The sequence below is a fragment of the Hippichthys cyanospilos genome, chromosome 4 (assembly GCF_059441005.1).
Source record: "Hippichthys cyanospilos isolate Australia breed blue-spotted pipefish chromosome 4, RoL_Hcya_1.0, whole genome shotgun sequence".
In the NCBI taxonomy this organism is placed as follows: Eukaryota; Metazoa; Chordata; class Actinopteri; order Syngnathiformes; family Syngnathidae; genus Hippichthys; species Hippichthys cyanospilos.
In genome coordinates, this window is record NC_142372.1 from 20667028 (window position 1) to 20678709 (window position 11682).

Sequence of the window (11682 nt, forward strand, 5' to 3'; positions counted from 1 at the left end):
CTGATGCTGTGTGCGCCATTAGCATGCAGTCTCTTCTTCTAATGTAAAGAATGGGAGGAAGTGTATTTCCTATGCTAATATGGCTCAGGTGGAACAAATTCTCCCTGAACACACATTAACTGATCATGAATTCGAGATCACCAAGTAAATCAGTCCTGGCGGTCCTTTATTGTTATTCAAAATAGGGTCAATTATACATCCATTCATTTTCTCAAGCATTTGGGGAGTATGGCGAGCCGTACTCAATCTCAGGTGACTTTGGGCAAGAGGTTCGAAAAACAAAAATCAGTCACTCTCACATTCACACCAATGGACAATTGAATCAAACATAACAGAATAAAATGCTTTTGTTGGTTTCTACAATGAAAGTGGGAGTGCTGCTCGGATTATTACATAGCATGAGCAAAAAATAGAATAAATAATTTATGAATAAAGAATAGAAAATAATAGGAAGAAGTAGAATACTGTAGAATAAAATTCTAGGTTTGTAAGAGTACAATCAATGTTCTTTTCAGTGTGTTAATTCAAGCATTAATAGCTCTGGGGAAAAATTAGCCTTTCAATTAAACGTTTACCCTAAAACAACAAGTGTCAGGTCAATTTGAACCTTTCTATAATGACTTTTACAAAGAAAGTGAATTTGTATTAATTTAGTCTTCAATTAACTAAATTAGTTAGTGCTTATTTTTGGAATGTGGGAGAAAGCCCAGAGATAACTCACGTAAGATCAGGGAGAATGTGCATTCTACACAGGCTAGCAACTGCTGGGATTCAAAGCCAGCACCTCAGGACTCTGTGGTGGAGCTGATGACCACTTTCCAATTGTTACCTGGCAGTTTGGGGATTATGAGGTGTAATCACAAGGGCGCTATATGTTGTCAGATCTAATGTAAGATTCCAAGAACAAACCATCAAAATTGTGAGGCAAAGTAATTCATATAACAGGATGGATACAACAAATGAACTTCCTCAAAAACACATTTTTGGTACATTGTTGTAATTTATTATTTGATGAAGCAGTGTCTGTTGATGGACATATTATGACACTGCCCCCCCCAATTTAGACTTGTCAAAACGTGAGTACTACAGTGAGTCTTAATTCTTTGGTTGGAAACTTGTTTGTTACCATGTCAATGTGTTTCAAGAATAGGTCAACGTAACAAAAAATATCAACTACGTATGTACAGTATAAGAGGAATAACCCTCATTCATGCCAAGGTTATTGCTATGATTGAAATCATGGACTCATAACTGACATTTGTGAAATTGGTTGCAGGTGCTCGGGTGAGTTCCATCTACTTCAAGGATGGAACACACACCGAGGATCCTCGAAAGAACATAAACACTTATAAAATGCCAACAAATAAATGTTTAACAGAAACTGGGCAAAAATGGCGAAATCCTGGAAAAAAAAATAAAACCCCCAAAATATTTTCTTTTAAATGGGGGTGGGCGGGGAGTGGCAAACTGGCTAAACAGCAAATGTAGTTTTAAGTTGTCATATAATCATTCACTACTAGATGGCAGGAATGTCTTAGTTGCACTAATGGCTTAAACTGCATTATTCTACAACATTAGTGGGCTCAGTACTTTTTGGATGTGATGAGATGATACGCACAACAAAGCACCTCAATATTGTTAAAATTTTTGAGTGAGTTGATTTTTGTGAGGAAACACACACACACACACACACACACACACACACACACAAATGGAATTCTTCCATCTGATGTGTGATTGATGTCCATCAGATTTTATTCCATCCTTGAATGGTATTTTTTACGCAAGTGAGTCTTTTTTACTGGTCAAATAAGAAAAGTCACAGCATGATGGTAATTGGTGCTGGCTTCCAGTCTTTTGTTGTTGAGCTAGAATAGTGGATGTTATAAATGCATTGAGAAATGTGCAAAGAAAAATTAAACCTATTCCGAATTTTTGCATTTTGCACAGATGTCCAAACATTGTTTGTATCTAAAACTGCATTTTTGTCATGCGTCAGTTTAGGAAATGCTTAGTCCAATGTGGCCCCTGTCTATCACTGATCAAAAAAAAAAAATGTTTAAAGCCACCCAGCCCTGGAGTACACTATGCATAATGAATATTTCATGTAATTTATTATGTGAGTCGTTTCATGGTTGGATGCAAATTTAGGCACCAACATTTGAAAAATGACCGTTTATTTGATAATTATTCATGTTTTCAAGAAAAACAGGATGAAGTCCTTTTAAGCCGCTGGATTCAGTGGCATATATTCTTCATACCGGCTTTCCTCAAAGCTGTGTTTCTGGCAATCAGGAAGTGTAGTTGCACTCGCAGCATGCGCACATTAAAGAAACAACATTTAAACGAGTTAACACTAACAGGACTGAATGAATTGGGTTTTCACCATCAATCAGCTATTTCCAAAGCGATCTCTCAGTGAAACACAACTTAAGATACATGCTATGCTTTTATTATCGACGGATGTTTGTTTGATATTAAGTGTGAGACACACCTCTCCTGTGGTGCAACTTGTTTCTTTCTAATCACTTGCAGTGCTGAAGGAACAAAGTTATTGATTTCAGAAAGACGGGCAGGAGAGAAGTTGTGGCAAAACTTATCCTTAAGCTCCTAGGTACCACAATTAATGTAGCCCAGCTCACTCCTGTGGAAAGGATTAGATAAAAGAGGATCAGAGTTTGCATTAAAGAAAAAAAAAACTGTTCTAGTTTTGTGACATGACTTTGTAGTCCCAATCTCATATCTAATGTAATAAAATAAGAATTTTTGATATCTATACATTTTCTCCCATTAGATGCGAAAAAAAACGGTATGCCAAAAAACACAATTGGTGTGATTACTCGAAATGCACTGCACACTCTTTCTGCTCAGTATCTTTCTGCATTGCACAGTGGAGTGGGAGTTTTTTGCTTTTCACAAATCAACGCTGTGAACTGGGCACATGAAGCACAACACCTATTTTTTGTGTCGTTTCCATTTTTTGTGTTTCGTTTTTTTTTTCCTTTTAGGGGGTGAATAAATTTGGTCCATGAGCTTTTTCATCATTTCTGAGCTTTCATATGAGTATCTCAATGAATTTAAAGTACTTTAACTCATTCAATGCCAGGGACGTATTTTCAATTTTTTTCAATAGTCTGGCCATTCAATCCCAGATACTATAGTATCGATTTAATACTCAAGTGTCTGGAAATGAATGTCCTTAATGTGCTTACGTATCAATTTCATACTAATTACTTCTAAGTACCTGAGATTTAATGTCTGGACTCCTTCAAAAAACACAGTGAAAATATGTCCTTTGCATTGAATGAGTTAATATCAAACGTACAGTATGAGCGTGAATTATCCACGAATCAGCTTTATTTTGGAGAACCTCAAGAAAAAAGTGACACAATGCTGTACAATAATACATCTTATAGCTATAGTACGATAGTACTTAACACCTTTGGGCTAACCTAATGGGCTAACCAAAGTTTGCCACATCTGCCTTTTTAGGCCACATGCGTAAATGGTCTGGAGCCCTGCAGCTGAGAACTAACGCTTACTAAATTGCACATCCCGGCCATTTTAATATAAATAGAAAAAATATGCAGCATTAGGGAGGGTAACACGAGAAAAGTATAAACAGGATAAAGGGGTTTACAAAAACATGTGGTGTGTGCTGTGTAAACTAGATATTAGCTAGGCATTTACTTTAGAGCTTCACTCACCATATTTCCAATTCAAAATGTTGCTCATTGTGGACTCAAAATATTTCACTTGTTACTCAACTCTGACCGCGGTGTGCGCGATGTCAGACTGTCAGCTGGTGTGGATTCTGTTTTTGGTACGGGTTCAGTTAATATAACTTCTGAGTTTGTATTGTCAATTATAACCAATAAGTATTGTTGCTATAAAATATGTAAAAGCTATGCAAGTATGTTTTGACTCATCCTTCATGTATAGAACACATTGTACGGAACGTAATGTGCTCTTCTTACTCGATGTGTAACTGCCAGATGGCCCTTGATGATTGCAACGCAGGACACACCGTTCTGAGGTTGTATATGAACAAGGCAACACGGACCATACCATCATGACATATGTACGGTATAGGGACAACGTCCCAAACAATTGCTCAATTATGTATGTGGTCTAAACCAGTGCCCAATCTCTTCTGTGCCTGATGTGCAACACCGGAAAATAAAAGTAACAGTTGGACCCAAACAGAAACAGTCCCCAAAGTAACAAAGGAATATGAATTCAGTAACAAAAGGAGCACGTAACACGAGAGCGGAACAGAGAGATAGAGAGAAACAAAACCAAGTACACTGTTGGGTCAAAATGGGAAACATAAAGCGACACTGACAAAAATGTACAACGTGAAAACCGAAAACCCACAACGGGCAGGAGGGGCGGAACCGACGGAACGACGACATCTACTCGCAACAATTAAAAGTAAGAGCAGAAAGTGCTCGGAAATAATTCACGGCATAAACAAAGTGACAACATAAAAGGGCAATCTGAAGGCCAGGATGTTTTGAGTTTCTGACAATCTTCCTTGAAAATGGCCAAACAAGTGTCTCTTTGATCCAACCAAAAATGATCACAATTGCAAAAAATGCAAAAAAACATAAGAAATCCCTAGTCCGCCAACACTAGGAACAAGGAGAGAGAAGCAGGAACACTTACAGTGTAGGGACACAAGGGCACAGGACAAACTAGCAAGAAAAACATAGTGGCTCCACAACTTTGTAGAGGCAGTGAAAGCATGCAATCTAAAAATAATAATCCAGCGCCTCATTCTCAATGATTGCCAAAAAGTGTGACAAGAACGCTCCGCCCACCAACACATCTCAAGAAGACTTTGAGATATTTTTCTTTGGCAGTTTATGACCTTCTCCATGACCTCAACAATCTTTGATACTTTTCAATTGTGTGCTTTCTTTTCCTTTCTTCCTGCCTGCACTAGTTGAAAATCCAAAGACAGCAAATAAATATACAGTAGGACATCGGTCTCCACAATATCCATTGTCAGAGCAGGAATCAGGAAATAAATGCATGCGCTTGTATTTTCTTTTCTTTTCTTTTTTTTCCACAGAGGCCAAGGCCAAACAAGGTTGCGGCAGAGTGGGTTCAGGGCATTCTTAAATTTGTTTACCAAAAAGGGACAGAAATATCACCACTCGGCAACTTTGAAGGATTTCTCATTGCCAGCACTCCACGAAGATGTAAACACGTCTCACATTCAGGTACGCCAACCACCGGTTGCCCGACAATCACCGTCCCACCCTCTGGGATCAGGACAGGACCACTTCTCGCCAATGTCGTTGTCTATTTTATTCAAACTCATCCTGACCGCTACAATCTCAGTATTTAAAAAGAAAACTCCGGTAGGACAGCTAAAGTGAGTCGCCGGGTTTAAGCAAGGACTGAAGCAAGCACAAAACTTCATTTGTAATAGAAGTACTGTGTTTTGGGGTCAAAACACACCAGGAATTCTCCATTCTTTTATCCCAAACTTCATCTCTTAACACAGACAGCACCCAGCAGTGCTGGGGTCGAATTCTTGTCATTTCCCTGGATCATTTTTTGTTCTCCCTTTTTCTCAAAATTTCTAGTCCAAATAAAGAGTTGCTGGTAAAAAAATATAAGGTTGACGTGGGATTACGCAGAAAAAAGACAAGTGCTTCCCAAACTTTAAGGAGCTCAGTCACATATTTTGCATAAGGAAAATGCCTCATGTCATACCACTTAGCAAAACAAGTCACAAAAGCGAGTACGCAGGTTAATCACGTAGCTTCTGTCAAGTACTGGAAGAAAATGTACCGGAACGCTTACCATCCCTAAAATCCCAAGTTTCGCAGTGATGATAATAATTTCAGAAGTCAACTAAGACACACCTCAAAACATACCCAGTGTTCTGATGTTAGGTGGTGTGTCTCATGGCGAGCACATTAGCACAAAGTGGGAACACATGCTCTACATCCACAAAATAAAAAGGAGTACAGGTAACAACTCTGAAGTTGCCATTTCAAAAAAAGACCCCCAAACGAATTCCTCTGTATTCTTCCTCCTCTTCCATCGGTTGGTGGCTATAAACTGCAGCCATTGTCGCAGCCTGGTCTCGTCTTTGTCCAGGGTGCTTATTTAAAGCATTGCTTTTGTAGTTTTCTCCTTTTTTAGTACAATCGCCAAAAGTGCAATAAGTTCTCAAGCTGTACCAGATATATGGTTGACTGATTTAGTTTATCTTTCAACAGTTACAGATTTGTGCCTCGTTTGGCTTAGTCTTTGTTTTTTAGCGCCGCTTCTGGCCGCTGTTGATAGTGCATTTTGTGGTGCGGCTTCAGTCGGGAGCTGTTCCTGACGCCTTTGCTCTTTCTCTTTGTGAGCTCTGGCCCACGGGTGTCAGTGAGTTGTGTTTTCTTAATTGGGATGTTGTCATTTATGCTAACAAGCCCAAAATTAGTCATTTGTTGATCTGTAGATAACATGCTAGTTAATGTTAGTTTTTATCTTCAACATGTTATACAGTCTTGACTTGTATGTGTCTAGTTATTAGCTTTTTCGTTTGTCTGAGGAATTTCATATTCCATATTGCATTGATAATCATACTTGTTTGTATCTAATTAATGTTTGGCTTAATTTTTTTTTTTCTGCAAACTTTTTCAATGGGGTCCTTGGAAAATTTGCTTTCTAAAAGGGGTCCCTGAGAACCCCTTCTTAGAGGATTAGCATCTCACTTTTAGTTGTACTTTGAGATTTCAGTTGTACTTTACCTGTTTGCATTTTGGTGTTTTTCTCTCCACTCGACGTGTGCTTTTTGTTATTAAAACTTTTTGAACTCCGAGTCTCCTGTCTGTTTGGGGTCCACCCTCCATTCGTGTCTGGCAGTTGATTTGTAACACTACCTAACTCTCCATCTGTTTAAATATGTGTGCTGCAATAATCTTTGTCTCAAAAATGTAAAGTATATTTTTTTCACATCTATCACTCCATCCAAATAAATAAATAAATAAATAAATAAATAAATAATTGAACACTGCATATATATGTGTGTGTATATATATATATATATATATATATATATATATATATATATATATATATATATATATATATATATATATATATATATATATATACACACACACACACACATATCCTTCCCCCATGGGGTGAGGGGATTATTATGTTTTCATTGCAATGATTTGTGTGCGATGGATGTATGTGCTGGATTTATCATTCCTTTTAATGTGTTTATTGTTCCTTGTTTCCAACACAAAGTCAATTAGAGCCATTTATCTCAGCCCAACAAAGCCTGCAGATAAAATGCTGTGAGCAGTGGGTGGCTGTGCAATGGCTATTGTAATTGCTCTTTGAGATTAATGGCAAATTTATGTGGACATGTACAATTTAGTGAGGCAACAATATTTGCGGTGCATGTGCTGAGCCCAAATGTAGATCCATTCCTCCCACATTTTGAGAAATCTTGCTAATTTACTTTTTTAACTAGCTAGAAAATGCTTTCTAATATACAGTATAGTACTTGGTTGAAACTGAATATTTTCCCCACAGAAATACCGCGCCATCCCGCGAGGGATCATTATAATAACAGGCCAAATTTGGCTTTATGCTGTGATATAGGAGTGTCATTTACCTCAAGATAAGAAACATCAAGCTCCAGGTGCTTAGACAGTAGCACTGTAAGAAGCTTTTAGAATTGGTATATTTTCATTTTAAAGCCAAGGTGCTATTGACTATATATTGACGTCAAATGTCCTCTGATTCTGGAATCACAGGATTCCAGAATTGGAGGACATTTTTATTTTTTGTCCCATCCAAATTTTCAACCATTCACATCCAAAATACTAAAGCATGCAGTTTAATCTTGTCGGACACCCTTGTCCCCCAGTTTTTGGAAAGGAATTTGAATTGAATAGTTCTGGTACTGTTTGTTTTATTGCTGTCTCTTGCAATTGTAGAACATTTGTTATATCAAACAACATTTCAAATAATAATTAGTACTCATGGAAAGTTTGCCCAACAACATGCATGCCACCATGTTACCATAACTTTTTTAGCATGATCATCAAACCATTTTCCAAAAGAATGGGTAGAGCACAGGTTTGTGCTCTCTTTTATTCTTCAGATTTTTATAAAAAAAGTTCGCCTTACTTGAATGTCTCACTTTACCTCATGTTGTGCATTTCATCATAACATTTATTATTATTCTTTTTTCTTTCTTGATAACATAAGTAAGTTTATCCTGGGTGGAAAAGTGGAGGAGTGGTTAGCACGTCTGCCTTGCATTTCAGAGGTCCCAGGTTCCTCGGGCTTCCTGTGTGTTTACATGATCTCCCCATGCCTGCGTGGGTTTCCTCCGTGCACTCAGGCTTCCACCCACAATGAAGAACATGCATTGACATTCAAAATTGTCCTTTAGTGCGATTGTGAGTGAATGGCTGTTTGTCTTTGTGTGCCTTGTGATTTTACTGGCAACCAGTGCAGGATAGGCACCAGCACACCGGCGAGACTAGTGAGAATAAACACCTACAGAAAAAAGTATGGCCTCTTGGTCAGGCGTAAAAGCTACCTAAACAGATATTTTCTGCTCTGAGAGACTGCTAACATTAGCACAGATTTGCAACCCTGTTACCAGCAACCCTGTTACTGCACTTAGAGTAAATTTATTCACGGTACTTATTAAATCTTGTAATAAAAAGTTTGCCCTCTAGGTCAGCAGTAACAGCTAGCTAAACAGATCTTTTATCCTGACCGGTAGTTGGATTTTATCACATTAAGATCTCACAAACTGCACTGCTTAAAGTCAGTGTGTAAAACTGCTTAGTCACCTTGCTGATATTTGGGTACATATTCTGGTTACTGGTATTCAGTGGCGTCTCTGCATTTGGGGCCAGTGAGGCCTGGCCCCACCTGCTGGTGCTAGTGGAGCGCTACAGGCTCAAAATAAATGTCCTTTCTTTAGAGCGTAATAATCTATAAATAATATCCTGAATAATAATATTCATGATTATGACTACCAATCTGCAATTCTGTTGTAAACTTTTTTGCATAATCCAAAGGCTTTGACAAAACCAAACACAATTTCTCTAACTGTGACTCAAAAAGGGCCGTTCTGTGAGCGTTTGTTGTGTGTGACGAGCCACCAAAACCGTAGTGAGCATGTTTTTATCCGCTTTCAGCAGACAGCCAGGGGTCCCGGTCAATGTGGCCCTAAGGTTGAAATCAGCCAATTAACATATTGGAATGACATACGGTAGGTCAGATGCAAGACTTAACAAACTTGTTTCCTTTTTGCTGGATAGCAACTAGCTAGCCGCTAGCTCGGTTTTCATTGTAACCTAAAAGACAATAAAAGTAACTCATTAATATGAACGACGTAGATGCTGTAATAAAGACTAAATTTAGCACTTTGCCGCTTGTGCAAAAATTAGAAATTATACATTTAGTGGATATTAATATCATTCGAGCAGGAAAGAACAAAATCCGCACCTTCAACCTCATGGTTCACGGGGAACATGGCTAACTGTGTGATTAGAAAATCGCTGGACACTGCATGGACTACAATAGGATTCGAAGATCAACTCGACTGAGAGAAGAAGTGGATGATATTGGGCAACAGTAAGAGACAAGGAAGCGTGTGAGCCCCTGGTTTGCTCAAGTGGAGTAGAGATTTTGCATCACACAGCTTGTGGTATGTTCAGCAAATCATTTCCATGTGCTGAATTTGAATGAGAACTTCATAACTCATTTCAAATTATTCAAGTGGTAACCCTCTGAGTAGGTTTGTCTTGTCTCTGGCAGCATCAGCATTGGAAACAGTTTGTGTCTTGTGGTGACCGTCCGTCGCCATAAGTATAAACTGTCCAATGGCCACCATTATTTCATTTTTACATTCTCCACTGGTCAGTTTTCAGATGCTGTTTCTTCAGTCGGATTGGGAAGTCTTGGGCATCTCCATGGAATATGCCACATTTGATATTCGCCTGTCCAATAAGCTTTGAGCTGGTCTCCAGAGTTGTCTTCCAGAACTAATCAAGTTTTTGATGAAGGTTTTGAGAGTCCTGTTGATGTTATACAGTTCCAAGCAATCCTGTATCCATATGTGCATTATTGATTTGGAGGCTGTGAAGGAAATCATATATTAGGTTGTTATCATTATGTGCTTACTTCTTGTCTAGAATAGTGTGCATTGCTATCCATCTGTGCAGGCCTAGTTCATCTCGCTCCAGTCCTTAGATAAAGCTGTTGACGCAGGAAAGTGTGAGCCGGGACCTTGGCCCAGCTGTTGGTGGCGCCCGACTGGCTCTTTTTGTTATGTCTTGTAATGTGCAATGCTTTGCTGGATTAATAAAAACCAGGCAGGGGTGCTTGGGCGTTGAATTAGCGTTGGAAAACCTGCGTGTTTGCCCAAGCTTTTTCCCTATGCCTGGCATAGAAAAGTCAATCTTGGCTGGTCTGAGTTACTCTTTTTGCTGCTTAGCAGCTAGGCTTGTCCTAGTCTTCTTGTAGAGATTTCTCTGACAGAGGCTTTATTGCAGTCAATCAAGACAGTGTGCGAGTTGGTGCTTCAGATTTTACCGTCTTGGAAGACTGCCCTGTCAACCATCAGTTGGTGTTTGGCACCCCGGTGTTATTACTAATACATGTGCTTTACTCATGTGTTGATCCTTATGGCTACTAGTTTTGGGTGCTTTGATGTCTGTTAAGAGGGTTGGAGGCCGGTACTTTGATGGAGTTGCTCCCATCTGGCAATGAATATCTGACATTGTGTTAGCCATTGTATGTGGGTACCTGATGTTAGAACAGTTAGCCAGTAAGGATGAATATTGGGCCCTGGTGTCATCTAGCTCTTCATCTTTGATACTATTGCTTGGATATGGGCCTCTTCTATGACAACTGGCTCTTGTTCTGGGATGTTGCTGTTCTCAATCTTTAAATCTACCAGTCACTGGGGTAAAGGACACTTCCTTTCCCGAAATTCCAGTATTGCTCAGTCTCAGCCTTGGATGGGTCCACTTCGGTCTTGTCATTGAGAGTAGACCTTATCTGTATTGAGCTTGCCATAGCATCTTTGCACCATAGATAAAGTACCCGTAGCTTAACATGTTGTAAGACATGGGAACATGCCACCGCAGCACATTGCATTGTGGACAAGAGGGTCATATTTAGAGCTATGGCTTTTTTGTTTCCTACTTAAACATCTCCTGTTTGTATTTGTCAATAATTCTAGTGTTAAATTTATTTTGTCAGGAGATATTTAGGTATGGTGACATGTTGCGTTGTTATGGGATGCATCACCTTGATTTTTGTGGCAGTTTTTCCAAGATTTCAATGTCTACAAAGGCATGCAGTGTATATGCAAATATGAGCAGGGATGCAATGCATTTATTTACGTTTGTTCCGGATAGGAACTCAGGACCCAGGTTCTGCTTGATGGAAAGGTTGTTGATAGTTGTTGAATTAACAGTAATGATATTTCAAGCTTCAAATAATGGACTTGAGTTAATTCTTTCAAATAATGTTTTGAAGAACCTTAGCAAAGTGAAAGGGCTTCCTTGCATGCCTCGCTAATTGTCCGCACACACTAGCTTTTAACCATTGATCCAAGAAAGGAGTACACCAATCTATACGCAGAAGTCATACCTGACCAGGGGGGCATAGTGAATATCCATCCAT